This window comes from Phaenicophaeus curvirostris, chromosome 2 (genome assembly GCF_032191515.1).
Source record: "Phaenicophaeus curvirostris isolate KB17595 chromosome 2, BPBGC_Pcur_1.0, whole genome shotgun sequence".
Lineage (NCBI taxonomy): Eukaryota > Metazoa > Chordata > Aves > Cuculiformes > Cuculidae > Phaenicophaeus > Phaenicophaeus curvirostris.
This window is the reverse complement of record NC_091393.1, coordinates 30,968,917-30,982,739: the sequence shown is the minus strand read 5'-3', so window position 1 is coordinate 30,982,739 and position 13,823 is coordinate 30,968,917. Positions and strand designations below refer to the sequence as shown.

The following is a 13,823-nucleotide window of genomic DNA, read 5'->3' as shown; positions in this document are numbered from 1 at the left end:
TTGTTGTCTCTGGCCTTGTTTCATGGGTGTCTGTGCTCTTTCTTTGTGTCTCTACTCCTATTTTTGTGCTCTCTGTGCAGGTGTCCCCCCACATGCTGTATTAATCGTAGGCCTGGCTGAGTAAAGAGCTCTGGCTGGAAATCAGGAAAAAAAAAAGAGAAAAATATACAAACTCTGGTAGAAGGGGCAGGTAACTCCTGAGGACTACAAAGACAAAGTGGGATCGTGTAGAGAAAAGAATCTGAAGGATTAAAGACAAATTAGAATTCAGATTGGCCCATTCTCTGAATGATAATAAAAAATCCTTAAAATATATTGATAATGAAGGAAGGAACCAAAGAGAATCTCCATCCTTCACCGGATGCAAGGGTAAAAATAGTGACCAAGGATGAGGATGGGTAAGGTGCTTAAGACCACCTTTGCCTCAGTCTTTAGGATTCAGCCCAAGGGTAATGAGAGCTGGCGGAGGTGCTTGCCAAACCTCTTTGTATCATCTCCCAGCAATCTGGAGGAATTCTTACCCCAATATTACTAATATGTTGCCTGAACTTCCCCCTTCATGCAACTGCTTGGCTGTGAATCTAATGATTAGGTGATTTCTGAAGTCTAGCAACGGAGACGGAGCTGAAGTTGTCTCTGCTAAGAGTGAGAAAGAAATGGGCTTTAGCCCCAATTTGGAGTAAACCTTCACTAGTTGACATCTGTAGTAGTAAACAAAATGGCTCCAGTAGTCGACTGGTACAGTCACACGTACTGCTGCTGAATCCACGTGGCTTCACAGACTGGGTCCTTGCATCCAAGTTACTAGGACCCGTTCCAGAATCAGTTGAGCTCCAGAATTGCAACTGATAGGTCTTTGGGCCAAGAACCAAAGTACCAGTACCGAGGACTGGTCTAACGCTACAGCTATTTGCAATTGGCCAAGTGGAAAAGTACGGGTCCCTCAGTACGTGGACTTAATACCATACTAACAAAATAGATTATTTATTTTAGAGTGCAGACTGAATCTTGATGCCACATACAAATAATTCAATAATACATCCACATTTTAGGGCTACGAGCAGCAAAAGATTGTTCAAGTAGTGCATCAGTTAACAGCTAAAGGGAAAAAAAAAAAAAAAAGAGAAGAAAAAGAGCAGCCAATGAGATCTTTCCTGCTGGGAAAACAGACTAAGAAGGAATTGAAAACTGCAAGCTGTGACTTGGTATGATTACCTTCACTGCTCCAGGCCTACAGCAGCTGCCTGAAATGTTCTAGAGATTTCAGAAAACTTTGAGACTGATGGGAAACCAAGTGCCATATACTGCAAGGCTCGAGAGTGGATTTATAGGCAGGATATCTACCATTACAAGAGAATTCAGAGCAGCTGGAGGGGGTTTTGTTCATCTTTTTGTTTAGATCCAAATCTTTTTGCTTAGATCAAAATCATAAGCTTCGAAAGAAAAATCTTTTGGCATGAATTGACTGAAGAAAACATTTCTCTGTGTGTATTTGAGAGACTATGTTATTGCCCAATTAGTTACTTAGCTATTGCAGAAAAAGTTTTCCTCTGCTGTCAGAGGCTGCTTACAGCTTACAGCAAGATAAGGCTTTTTGTTTTCTCTTCTGCTAAGCTATTGAGTCACTTCTTTCAGTTAACTCTGCTATATTCCCAAGGGATAAAAATCACATTACCTGAAAAGCATCCAGAAGTTAGTCTAAGTCCGAACAGTTGCACTAAAGCTTCATACAAGCGGTCAATCTGTCAAAGCTAACAAATAAGGGGGCATCCTACCCATATTGGGAGCATATGGAAATTATCTTTCTTGAGATACAAAAGCAATTGAAATCTTCATTGAATTTAAGTTCTCAAAGTGAAGAAACGGCATTTTTTTTTACTCCGTGAAAAAAAGGATTTAAAGGTAAGGAAATAAGTATATATATTAGCTGAACTGACAAAGCAGAAAGACAAGGTGAACTTAGGTAAAGCCATATTTGAAGAAATATGGATAAGCAGTTTTTTAAAACCTGTCCACACGCAGAGTAGAAAAGTTTTAGTAGCTAACAGAGGAAGATGGCGAGCGCAAGTATAATCTTTTGGAAAAAAACTACCAGTGTTCTCTTAAATATGGTAATACCTTTATCCTGGGATAATGGACTCCTTGACCTTTGGCATTTGAGCTCATTTATCTCAAGGTATAGTAATTATTTCATGAACCTAAAACACCCAACCATGTTGCAACTTACAATTATTAAAACATTTTTAGTCTTAACCAAGCAGACAGGGAAGAACGTGAGCTGCACTTGGGGAAGGAGTGAAACATCATACCAGCTCAGATGCACACACATATTGACATGTCAGCCATCTCAGGAAAGCTTCATTAACTATAGCAGAGCTACACAGATGACAACTGTTGTGGGTCTGCTGGCCCAATATCTTAAATATAGATGCATCTCGTCAGGTCCCATAGACTTAGATATGTTCAGGTTCCTCAGGTGGTCACAAATCTCATCATCCCCTACAGTGGGAGGGGTAGTTGTTGAGTACCTCAGCCTTCTCCTCATCTTTTGATATGAAGTCACAATTTTCATCCATCAGTCGGGGGGTTATGCTTCTTTTAACCTTCCTTTTCTGGTTGACATACCTGTAGAACCCCTTCCCTTGCCACGTTCTGCTCCGGCTGTGCCTTGTCCTTCCTGACCCCATCCCCACACAAACGGGCAGCAACCCTCTACTCTTCCCAAGTTCCCCGATCCTGCTGGCACTGCCAGTGCAGTTGCCTCTTGTTCTTCAGTTTGACCAGCAGGTCCCAACCCAGTGATGCTGGTCTCTTCCCTTCCCTGCCCAATTTCCTACAATGTGGAACGAGCACTCTTGCACTTTATGGAAAGCATCCTTAAATATTTGTCAGCTCTGTTCTTCTTTCTTGTTCCTGAGGGCAGTATCTCAGGGGGTCCTACTGACTAACTCCTTGAAGGGCTGGTAGTTTGCTTTCCCAAAATTTAGGGTCCTGACTATACTCATTACCTGCCCCATAACCCTCAGCACTTTGAACTGCACCAATGAGCGATCACCACAGTCCAGGCTGCCCCCGATCTCAGTGTCACTGATGAGCTCCTACCTCATACATCTTACTACGTCCACACCTCTGAATTTCTAAGTAGTAGTGAGAAGGCGCTCTGTAATTTATAGAGCCTGCAGAAGTTTATAAAGAAAAATAGAAGTTACACATTAAGTTTTTGTATCATATGGTTCCTGTTTAAGGTTCTTCAGCCCTCCTGGGCCCCAAAACTGAACAAAGTGTTTGAGGTGCAACCTCACCAGTGCTGAGTAGAGGGGCATAATCACTTCCCTGGTCCTGCTGGTCAAGCAGTTTCTGATAGAGGTCAGGAAGCCATTGGCCTTCTTGGGCACGCTTGGGCTTAGAGTCAGTGTTGGCCCTCTCGCTACAAGACAGGCATTGAGGAGCTGGAGCGTGTCCAGAGCAGGGCAATGAGGCTGGTGAAGGGGCTGGAGAACTCGTCTTAGGAGAGGTGGCTAAGGGAACTTCTTTAGCTTAGAGAAAAGAGGGCTGAGGGGAGACCTCATCCTGCTCTGCAGTTCCCTGAAAGGAGGTTGGATCAAGGCAGATGTAGCTAGAGACAGGACAGGAGGAAATGGCCTCGAGTCGCACCAGGGGAGTTTCCGATTAGATATCGGGAAAACTTCTTTCACGGAAAGGGTTATCAGGCACCAGAAGAAGTCACTCAGGGAAAATGAGGTGCTGAGGGATATGGTTTAGTGGTGGATGGGTACATTTGGACTCTGATCTCAAAGGTTTTTTTCCAACCAAATGATTCTATGATATGAATTCAATTATTTTATTTTCATTATGTCAGTAATGATGAGAAAAAAACAGTAATGAACTTTGAAGTTTGCAAGTCAGTTGAGACTTTCCTTTGAAATAAGATTTTTATTTGCTTTTCCTAAGTGCTTAAGTGGTTTTTTTCTGTGTATGTTGAAGTAAGTTAGAGTATAAAGTAAAAAGTAAAAAGACATTGAAAATACAGACAGAAAATATTTATTTTATGGTGACATAATTGGGTTTTTTAAACAAGAAATACCATGACTGAAATTGCAAAGTCATATTCTTCACTGCACTTAGTCACACTAGAGTTAAGGCCACAGTATTTGCAAGTATTTTGTTTATAAAACATGCTATACAGCTAGAAGTGCACAACCATAAAGTCTGTCTTTCCACTGGAGTTACTAACATATTGCAAGTTGTGAACCTCGACCCCTGAGCGAGCACTGCTTCAGAAAACAGTTCATCAGGTCAGAAATAATCAGATGGACCTTTAATTCTCTGTGGAATAATATTAATTACATTCCTTAGAGAAGTACCGTCGCAGAAAGCACTGCAGAAAGGACTAATTCACAAAAATAGTTTTAATGGGTTCATATTTCAGTGCTAGGGGTTTTGTGGATGTATTCTCCCTCCCCTCTTCTTTCTTTAAATCACATGGGCTATACCTTGCACCATTCAAAAGTCATTATAAGAGTAAGATCTACTGAACTGTACAGAATCATTAAATCCATAAAACAAGTTTCACAAATCTAAATACACAATTAAAAAATAGACATTTCCCAGTGGCTCCTACTACTTTTATACATTCAAGTATTTTAAGCTTCTGTAGTGACTGCTTAGAGTATTCAGGTATGCCTAACGCTCACGTGTGCTGCCTTTTCAGCATCATAAGCATTTCATAAACAACATCAATAGCAGTAGATGGTTTTTCCCCTCAAGATTATTTTTTTGATTCGTTTTCAAGACAGCACTTAGTGAGAAAGACAAAAGCAAGTCACGGTTGGGGCTTTGCTTACCTAAGCCAGAAGTGGATGGCATTCCAGGGACGGGGAAGCACCATCAGAATAACTGCCTTGTACAGCATTCATCACTCAGATAACTATTACTTTAAGTTGCACTGCACTTACAGGACTAGGGGATGCCCTACACTAAGCTTCCAGAAGAGAACTTCTGGCTTAAGCCCTTTAATGCCTGCAATTTAAGCCAAACTGATGAATAATCAAACAGTAAAAAGCTGTACCCATAAAAGGGATATTGAGAAATGTTATGAAATGCACAGAGCCTTTATGCACTTTGGGTGGAAAAGGAGTTTGAAACACACCTAGATCAAGCAGATGCATATATTTGGTCAGACAGAGGGCTCCTTCCCCTCCCAACTGTTTGTATGGATTCCAGAAGCTTTGCCTTAAAAATCAATGAAGAAAAAAAGATGCACTTGATATTAATACAGCCACTGAACTCCAGACTTCACAATTTGTCATCATTACGGAGAAAATACTCTTCTTCCTATGGACTGGCAAGTAGGAAATTTTGGATTGGCATTTCCTCAGTGACTAAAGACACAAGACACGGGCAGATGACCAATATCGGGTCTTAATTATCATTCTTGCTTCTGCAGACAGTCCCTTTCTGATCTCATGATAATCTCTGGCCTCACATCAATAAAGGAGTCAGGCACGGCAGCAAGCCCTCCCCACTATGGGGGGGAGGAAAACAGAGCCTGTTTAACAGAGGGAGTTCCCTAGCTCCATGGGAAGGTGCTTGCATTATCCTTTCCCTCCAGTTATACAATTGTTTCGGTTACTCACTGTGTGAAATTCTATGTGAGGATGTACTGCAGAAGCCAGAACCAAACCGAGGGCATTGTCCAAGCAACACACAGCAACTCCAGCTCTCCAGCTGAGAGAGACACAACGCGGGCAGGGCTGGCAGTTTCCTCTGCGCTAACTCGCATAAACCTCACCACATCCCAATGTGAAAACCAGCTCACCCTGCACAATGGCTCCATTAAGTACCTTTACGGAGCAGAGACTGCCAATTGTATTTAACTGTGCCAAGCCACGTGATGGTTTTGGAACAACTCCTAGAAAAGGCAGAGACCGAGTTAGGGCTGAGCTCTATTTACAGTAAAATTGTAGCAGTTTTGTTCGGCATAACAGTCTGAAATAAAATACATAAAATATGAAAAAAAACCCCAGCTTGGCTAGGAAGAGGCAAGCTAACACTTTTCTTGGGCATTTCGTCAAAAAGTTCTGGGCAAATATAATTTTCAACTGCTTACGACACAAACCCCAAATTAAACAAACCACCTCTAGGAAAAACAGTAACAGCTATCACTAAAACTACACTGGAAATCTGGAAATCTTATTTAGGCTGAGCCTAAATCCTTAGGGCCCCAATAGATTAAAAAAAAAAAAAAGCTAAAAAAAAATAATCCCTACTTCTACTAATAAAACAAGAACAAAGAAAGACGACATTGACTACAAACGTTTGTGGTAACATTTCTCTGAAGCTGCCACATGGCAAGCCAGTTTTACTCTAAGACTAAAAAGCAAATCCACAAGCAAAAGCATTACCTGAAACTCAAAGAAGAAACGATGACTGTAGGCTCAAATGCACCACGAAGAAAACCACTCAACTGTTCAAAACCCAGCAAAGAAAGGAAGAAAGGCAGGCTTCTGTAGCCCCTTCCTTCACTGAATGCTCCAGCTGCAGGGGAGAGCCAGCTCTAAATCAAGAGGCCTTTTAAGGGGCAAACTCTTCACCTGTACCTAATTGCTGACCACAGGTGTGGCACAGACTTAACCAACCCAACTATGACCTTCAGAGGTTTTTGAACAAGACCCACCCTTTTAACAGCAAAACTATAGCATCCCACTTAGGATGGGTAATAAGAAATTACTCCTAAGTATAAAATGTTGGTGGTTTACTGGAAGTTCAATGTATGACAGCCAGGCTTGATTGAAATGACATAAAATTATAGATGTTATTAAGCCACCAAACATCAATTATCATTGTTAAAAAAATGTACAGATTAAAAGATTCCTTCCATGTTCTGGCTGCTGAGATACAGTGCCTGGAAGCGTATTGGTTACAGTTACATACAATATGCTTTACATAAGCACAGTCCCATCTACCATTTAGATAGAACTGAACTTCTATTAAACTTCTTCAATCTGTCTCATGCAGTAGCAAATTCAGGGACACTCCCATTTCTCAGCAGCGGGACGAGCAGCAAACTCTAAAGGGCGTGTTCCACTGTTTCTTGTCAATCCTCTTCTTGCCATTTTCCCAGCAGTCTTCCCGTCACATTCAGCCATGTCTTATGCGTAATCATGAGGCTAAAACTCAAGTCCAATAAAGCTGTCTTAGAGAAACTAAAAAAGAGAGCAGACATAAGAGGAAAGGCTGTGTATCCCCGCACTCCCCCCGGCCCCATGCGGCACCCTGGGCAGGGACAGGAGGGTTTCGGGGGGACGGGAGGGACACGGGGCGCTGTCCCTCTCCCGGTCCCAGCCTGCATCTCATTGGCCGCAGCCAGCGGGAGGGCAGCGTGCTGCTGTGTCTGTGGTGCGTGTAAGCATGTACGAGGCATAAACATAACAAGCACATGGTATGTGTGGTGTGAGTGACATGTTGCTTGTGTGTGCAAGGCGTGTGTGTGTCATGTGGATGGGGTGGTTATGGCATAAACTTGGCATGTGCACAGCGTGTGCATGGGCGCAGTGGCGTATGCAAGGCTTGTGCATGGTGTATGCATAGGGGGAGCATAGCGTGAGCCTAGAATGCGTATGGCGTGTGCATGGGGCACTCACCTTTGCCTCGAAGCAGAGCCCTGCCTTCAGGTCTCACAGCCCTTTCTTCTCCTTCACAAAACCAGGATCGGGAATCGGGTTTCAGTCACCTCCCATGACAGAACCCCCCGGCCGTGTGCAAGTTCTCCCCAGAGAAGCGGTTCCCTTGCTGGCCCCCAACAGAAGGACGCTTGTGACGTCCGTTCTCATCCGTTTCAGCAGTGGAAACTCCTTTGTTAACCAGGCATCAGCGTTTCTCCCCACTCTGAATCTAGCTGGCCGCTTGCGTCGCTCTGGTTTTCTCAGCCTTGCAGCCCATCCTCTGCCTGCTCTAGAGGGGAAGAGAAAGCGGAGGTCGGTTTTCACACGGCTCCGAGGAGACACACCGCCCGCAGGACACTCTTTACGTAAGCGCGTCACCCATCTCCCATGTGCCCCCTCCCTGCGCGAAGGGTGTCTTTGGCACAACAATCCACAGGCAGCAGCAAGGGTTACTGCAGTCGGGGAATTCACAAACTTCCCTTTCTACGGGACCTGGGAGCATACGGAGCCTTCTGCGTTCACTTGAAGGATGAGATCTGCCCAATTCGGGCAGAGAGAGGCAAAAGAAGCCACTTCAGCTGCAGACACCCTCATGCTAAGGAGGCTCCCGGTGCTGCCGGCTCTCGTGTGGCGAGGACGGCCAACACCGCGTCACCTTTCCACCCCTAGAGCTGGACCCTCTGGCTTAGCAAGCAGATCGGCGGTCTCAGCACACGGCCTCCGCACTGGAAAAATTCAGACCCACGGGACGACCCCACAACAGCTTCCAGCTGCAGATCCCAACAGCGAAGCTACCCGCTTAGTTACACCACCATCCATCTCCACGCCAAGTGAACATGAACGTTCCACCCTTGCGGGGCCCTGAGGTGCCTCTGCAGGCTCGTCAGGGATCCAACTGCCTTCTGAACAGCGTCGGACGGCCTGCGCGCATTCTGCTCGGCCATCGCCTTCCCCGGGGCTTTCACCCAACAGCCGTGACGCAACATCAACTCGTGCGTAAGCGCACACATACACACGTGCAAAGGAACACAAAAGGGCAACAACACGAGGCCTCGCTCGGCAACAATGCCATGAAGATGGTCCCACAGCCCTTTCGTTTAGCCAGCAGAGAGCAGATAAAGTTCATCCTCCTCCTCCCCCCGTGCCGTGCCAGCTCACTCACCGTTACTCCTCACGACGGGATGGAAGGTGGAAGAATATCGGGCTTTGAAAAAGCAGGGAAGTTCTGCGAGACTTTTGCCAGGTTTTCTGCAGTAAGGACATTCTCCAGACTGGCTTTTTGGGCTGTGAGGTAAGAGAGACGTGCACGATACGTTAAGGAATTTTTAACGCCACCTCGGAATACCATCACGATGCTAACAGAGTCATTTGTCCAGTTACAGGCGACAATCGGAGCATAAGTAAGAAAACAGACAAAGCCCCCCACCCCCACGCACGATGAACGACGATGTGGTCAACGACAGGACCACGCCACTGGCACAGAAGCCGGGCCAATACACCGAGCCCTCATCCACAGAGAAACAAACGGAGGAGCCAGAAGCTGCTTCCCGAACCAGGAGTCAGCATCACAAACGTCACCCTCACTCAGAGCTGCAAAGCGGACGTTTCTCCTCTCACCTGAATGGCAACCGCTTCCCTTTCACCCATGGACGCCCTCCTCTTCTTCCGCCGCGAGTGTATGAGAGAGAAGGGAAGGCTCCACAGCGCTCTGCAAAGATGAGGGACCTCTAAGAGGAGTGTCTGCATTTCCCCAAGGTACTTGAGGTACCTTAACTCTACAGTTACCGTTAAAAACGCAACAACTCGCCTTCCGTACCACTGTTACGGGACATAGTTTAACACAAACACTAAAAAGAAGTCTAAAAAGATGCTAAGCCTCAAAATAGATGAGAAGGCTGAACAGGTATTCTGTGTAACTGGAAACAGAGAAACGTCTGAACCAAGAGGATCTGCAGCAAGCGTTACGGATGTTGCACCATTATAAACCCTGTGACACGGAAGGGTTTTAAATGCAAAGAAGCCTGGTTGTAGAAGAGAATCAAAGAAGCGACCTCCCCCCTGGCACTCTCTACACTAACAACATAAAAGCGCTTTCCAAAGCTCCCCTTCTCCTCCTTTCCCTCTTCGTGTGTGTGCAGCATGCTTGCAGTGTGGCTGGCATGTCATCTTCATGGTATGTGCTAGCATGTCCATGGCATGTGTATGGTATGTACACAGCCCGTACATAACATACACAGGGAGAGTGTGGCATGCGTGGCATGTTGCCTGCATGTGGAAGGCGTGTGCGTGACATGTGCTTGACTGTTGTGGCATGAGCCTGGAATGTGCATGGAAGCAGTGGCCTGTGTGTGGAGTGCGTGGCATGTACACAACACATGCATGGCATGCGTGGCATGTTGCCTGCGTGTGCAATACATGCGTGTGGTATGTGGTATGCTGCTTGTGTGTGCAAGGTGTGTGCATGGCGTGTGCCTGGCGTGTGCCTGGCTGGTGTGTGGCATGCCACTTGCATGTTCAAAGCACGTGCATGGGGTGGTTGTGGCGCTAGCCTGGCACGTGCATGGCGTGTGCATGGGGGCAGCACAATGTGCATGGGGGTGAATTGCATGTGTGGGGCGTGGGCCTGGCATGTGTGCGCCATGTTCATGCTGCGTGGCGTGCACAGGGTCGGCTGGCGAAGCCCCTGCCACCCTAGTATTGTTGTCTCGATCCAGCGTTCACTAAACGCGATGCCGTCACATGCTAACCCAAAGCGGAGAATGCTTCGGCTCGCGCCGTCAACACGATCAACAGTGATTAAGAAAGAGTAATGAGTCCCGAGGAAGCCACATACCCAAATCCTGCTGGCTTGGAGGGCACCAGCACGTCGCTTCTTCCTCTCTCCCTGAGGAGGCGTCGGGATCCCACAGGAGCTCTCTCATCATCAATACTTCTGTCAGATTGTCTCTGCTGACAAAGCAAAAAGAATCATAGAATCATAGAATCCATAGGTTGGAAAGGACCCACTGGATCATTGAGTCCAACCATTCCCATCAACCACTAAGCGATGCCCCTCAGCACCTCATCCACCCGTCCTTTAAACACCTGCAGGGAAGGTGACTCAACCCCCGCCCTGGGCAGCCTCTGCCAGGGACCAATGACCCTTTCCGTGTAATATTTTATCCTGATGTTCAGCCTGAACTTCCCCTGGTGGAGCTTGAGGCCATTCCCTCTCATCCTGTCCCCTGTCACCTGGGAGAAGAGCCCAGCTCCCTCCTCTCCACAATCTCCCTTCAGGTAGTTGTAGAGAGCAATAAGGTCTCCCCTCAGCCTCCTCTTCTCCAGGCTAAACAACCTCAGCTTAGTGTCATCCACAAACTTGCTCAGGGTGCACTCAACCCCTTCATCCAGGTCATTGATAAAGACATTGAACAGGGCTGGACCCAGCACTGAGCCCTGGGGAACCCCACTTGTCTCTGGCCTCCAGCTGGAGTTAACTCCATTTCCCACCACTCTCTGAGCCCGACCATCCAACCAGTTTTCCACCCAGGAGAGTGTGCGCCTGTCTGGGCCAGAGGCTGACAGTTTCTCAAGCAGAATTCTGTGAGAAAGTGTGTCAAAGGCTTTACTGAAGTCCAGGAAGACCACATCCACAGCCTTTCCCTCATCCAGCAGCCGAGTCACTTTGTCATAGAAGGCGATCAGGTTAGTTTGGCAAGACCTGCCTTTCATGAACCCGTGTTGACTGGGCCTGATCACCCAGTTTTCTTGCATGTGCTTCATGATAGCACTCAAGATCACCTGTTCCGTGACTTTTCCCAGCACTGAGGTCAGACTGACAAGGCCAGGAGTTCCCTGGATCCTCCCTGCAACCATTCCTGTAGATGGGCACAACATCAGCCTCCAGTCGAGTAGAACTGCCCCAGTCAGCCAGGACTGTTGGAAGATGATGGAAAGGGGTTTGGCCAGCACATCCACGGCTCCTTTAATACTCTTGGGTGGATCCCATCCGGCCCCATAGACCTGTGGTGTCTAGCTGGGCAAGCAAGGCTCTGACCACCTCCTCTTGGATCATGGGAGCCTCATTCTGCTCCTTTAATTCCTGGGTTTGTACACAGAGGGAACAACCTTCCTTACTATTAAAGACTGAGGCAAAGAAGGCATTAAGTACCTCAGCCTTGCCCTCGTCCCCTGTCACTGTTGTCCCTTCTGCACCCAATAGGAACTGAACACTCTCCCTAGTCCTCCTTTTATTGTTAACGTATTTATAGAAAGATTTTCTGTTATCTTTCACAGACTTAGCCAATTTGATTTCTAGTTGGGCCTCAGCCCCCCTCGTTTTCCCTCTGCATGATCTCACTTCCTCCCTGTAGTCCACCCAAGATGCCTGTCCCTTCTTCCAAAGCTCACAGACCCTCCTCTTTTTTTTGATGTCTCTCAAGTCTCCCTATCAACTATCTCCCTAGTCAACCAAGCTGGTTTTCTCCCCTGCCGGCTCCTTTTCTGGAGCATGGCGATGGCTTGCTGCTGAGCTGCTAGGATTTCCTTTTTGAAGAGCTCCCAGCCCTCGTGGGCTCCCCTGCCCTTAAGGACTGTCTCCCACGGGACTTTCCCAACCAGCCTTCTGAACAGTCCAAAGTCTGCCCTCTGGAAGTTTAATGTGACTGCTGTGCTAATCTCCCTCTTCACCTCACCTAGAACTGAAAACCCCATCATCTCGTGATCGCTTTGTCCCAGGCGTCCTCCTACCACATTCCCCACAGGCCTTCTCTGTTCATGAACAGCGGGTCCACGAGGGCACCTTCCCTTGTCAGTTCACTCACCAGCCGTGTGAGGAAGCTGTCTCCCACGCACTCCAGGAACCTCCTAGACTGCTTCCTCTCCGCTGTATTGTACTTCCAGCAGATACCTGGAAGGTTGAAGTCTCCCACGAGGACCAGAGGGAGCGATCTTGAGACTATCCCCAGTTGTTGACAGAAGAGCTCATCAGCTGCTTCTTCTCAGCTGGCTGGTCTGTAACAGACTCCATCACAACATCAGCCTTCTTGTGGGCTCCCCTGATTTCAACCCACGGGCACTCAGTCCCCTCCTCCCCATAATCCTGTATCAAAGCAAAAGGAACGAGCTGTTAGGGCAAAAGACTCCAAGTAACCGTGCTTGAAATGACCCCCCCTGCCCCTGCAGCTCTCGCCACCGCGCATGACACCCCAAAAAAGCGACACCCCCACCCCCGCTCTCTCTAGACCGACAACACAAAAGCGCTTTCCAAACCTCCCTTTCCGCTCCTTCCCCTCTTCCCCTCCTCCTTCTCTCCCCCCTTCTCCTCCCATTGTGCCCCATCCTCCCCCCCTGCTCTCCCCCTCTCTCCCCTCCTTCCCTTCCCCCGCTCCCTCCTCCCCCTCCCGAGCGGGGATCTCCCCCGCGGGGCCGCACGCCGAGCGCAGACGCAGCCCCGAAGGCCCCGACCGCCCCTGAGCCCGAGCCGGCCCCGGGAGGGCCGCGGCTCACGGACAGCGAGCCCGGAGCGGCGCCGCCGGCCACAGAGCGCTCCCCCGCGCCTCTCCGGGCGCCTCTGACTCACCCGACCCGGCCCCGTTCGAGCCGCTCCCGACCTGGGGGGGACACGGGGGCCCTGGGGGCGCTGTCCCTGCCCCAGCCCGCACCCCGTTGGCCGCAGTGGCGGCGGGCGGAAGGGCAGCGGAGAGCAGAGCCGAGACGTCCCGAACGGCGCCGCGCGGCTGCAAGCCGCTCTTCGCCTCTCTCCCCGCCCCGCCCCTCCCGGCTCGCCCGCCCCTGTGGGCCGTCCCGTTCCCCCGCCCCGGGCTGCAGTACCGCTCCGCGGCCACGACGCGGCAGCACTGAGTCCCCGCCCCATTCATCCCGAGCGCAGGGATTCCGGCCAATGGGAGCGCTCGCTGCAGGGCCCGCCCTACAGCCGCTCTACGGGCGTTGATTGGCTGGCGGTGGCTGAGCGGAGGATCCACTGCGCATGCGTGCCGTAGGACGTGGTGGTGCGTATAATGTAGCCACTGCGCATGCGTGCCGTACAACATGGCGGCACCTACAATGTAGCCAATGCGCATGCGTAGTGTACAACATGGCGGCGCCCATTTGCAGTCACTGCGCATGCGTGCAGTCCAACATGGCGGCGCCCGTAAGGAGACAATGTGCATGCGTGCC

The 13,823-nt window shown here is 48.8% G+C and overlaps 1 long non-coding RNA gene across 2 annotated transcripts; it reads right to left on the bottom strand.

The window, feature by feature from the left end:
• Window positions 1–4,025: 4,025 nt before the first annotated feature.
• LOC138717796 (uncharacterized) lies at window positions 4,026–13,404 on the bottom strand. Of its 2 annotated transcripts, XR_011336962.1 has the most exons (7): window positions 13,225–13,404; window positions 12,467–12,744; window positions 10,498–10,613; window positions 9,282–9,372; window positions 8,827–8,948; window positions 7,644–7,953; window positions 4,026–7,205 (listed from the first exon to the last, which is right to left on the bottom strand). It is a non-coding gene; the product is annotated as an uncharacterized lncRNA (long non-coding RNA). The 2 variants fall into 2 exon arrangements; XR_011336963.1 differs by lacking the exon at window positions 9,282–9,372.
• Between the last annotated feature and the right edge of the window lie 419 nt (window positions 13,405–13,823).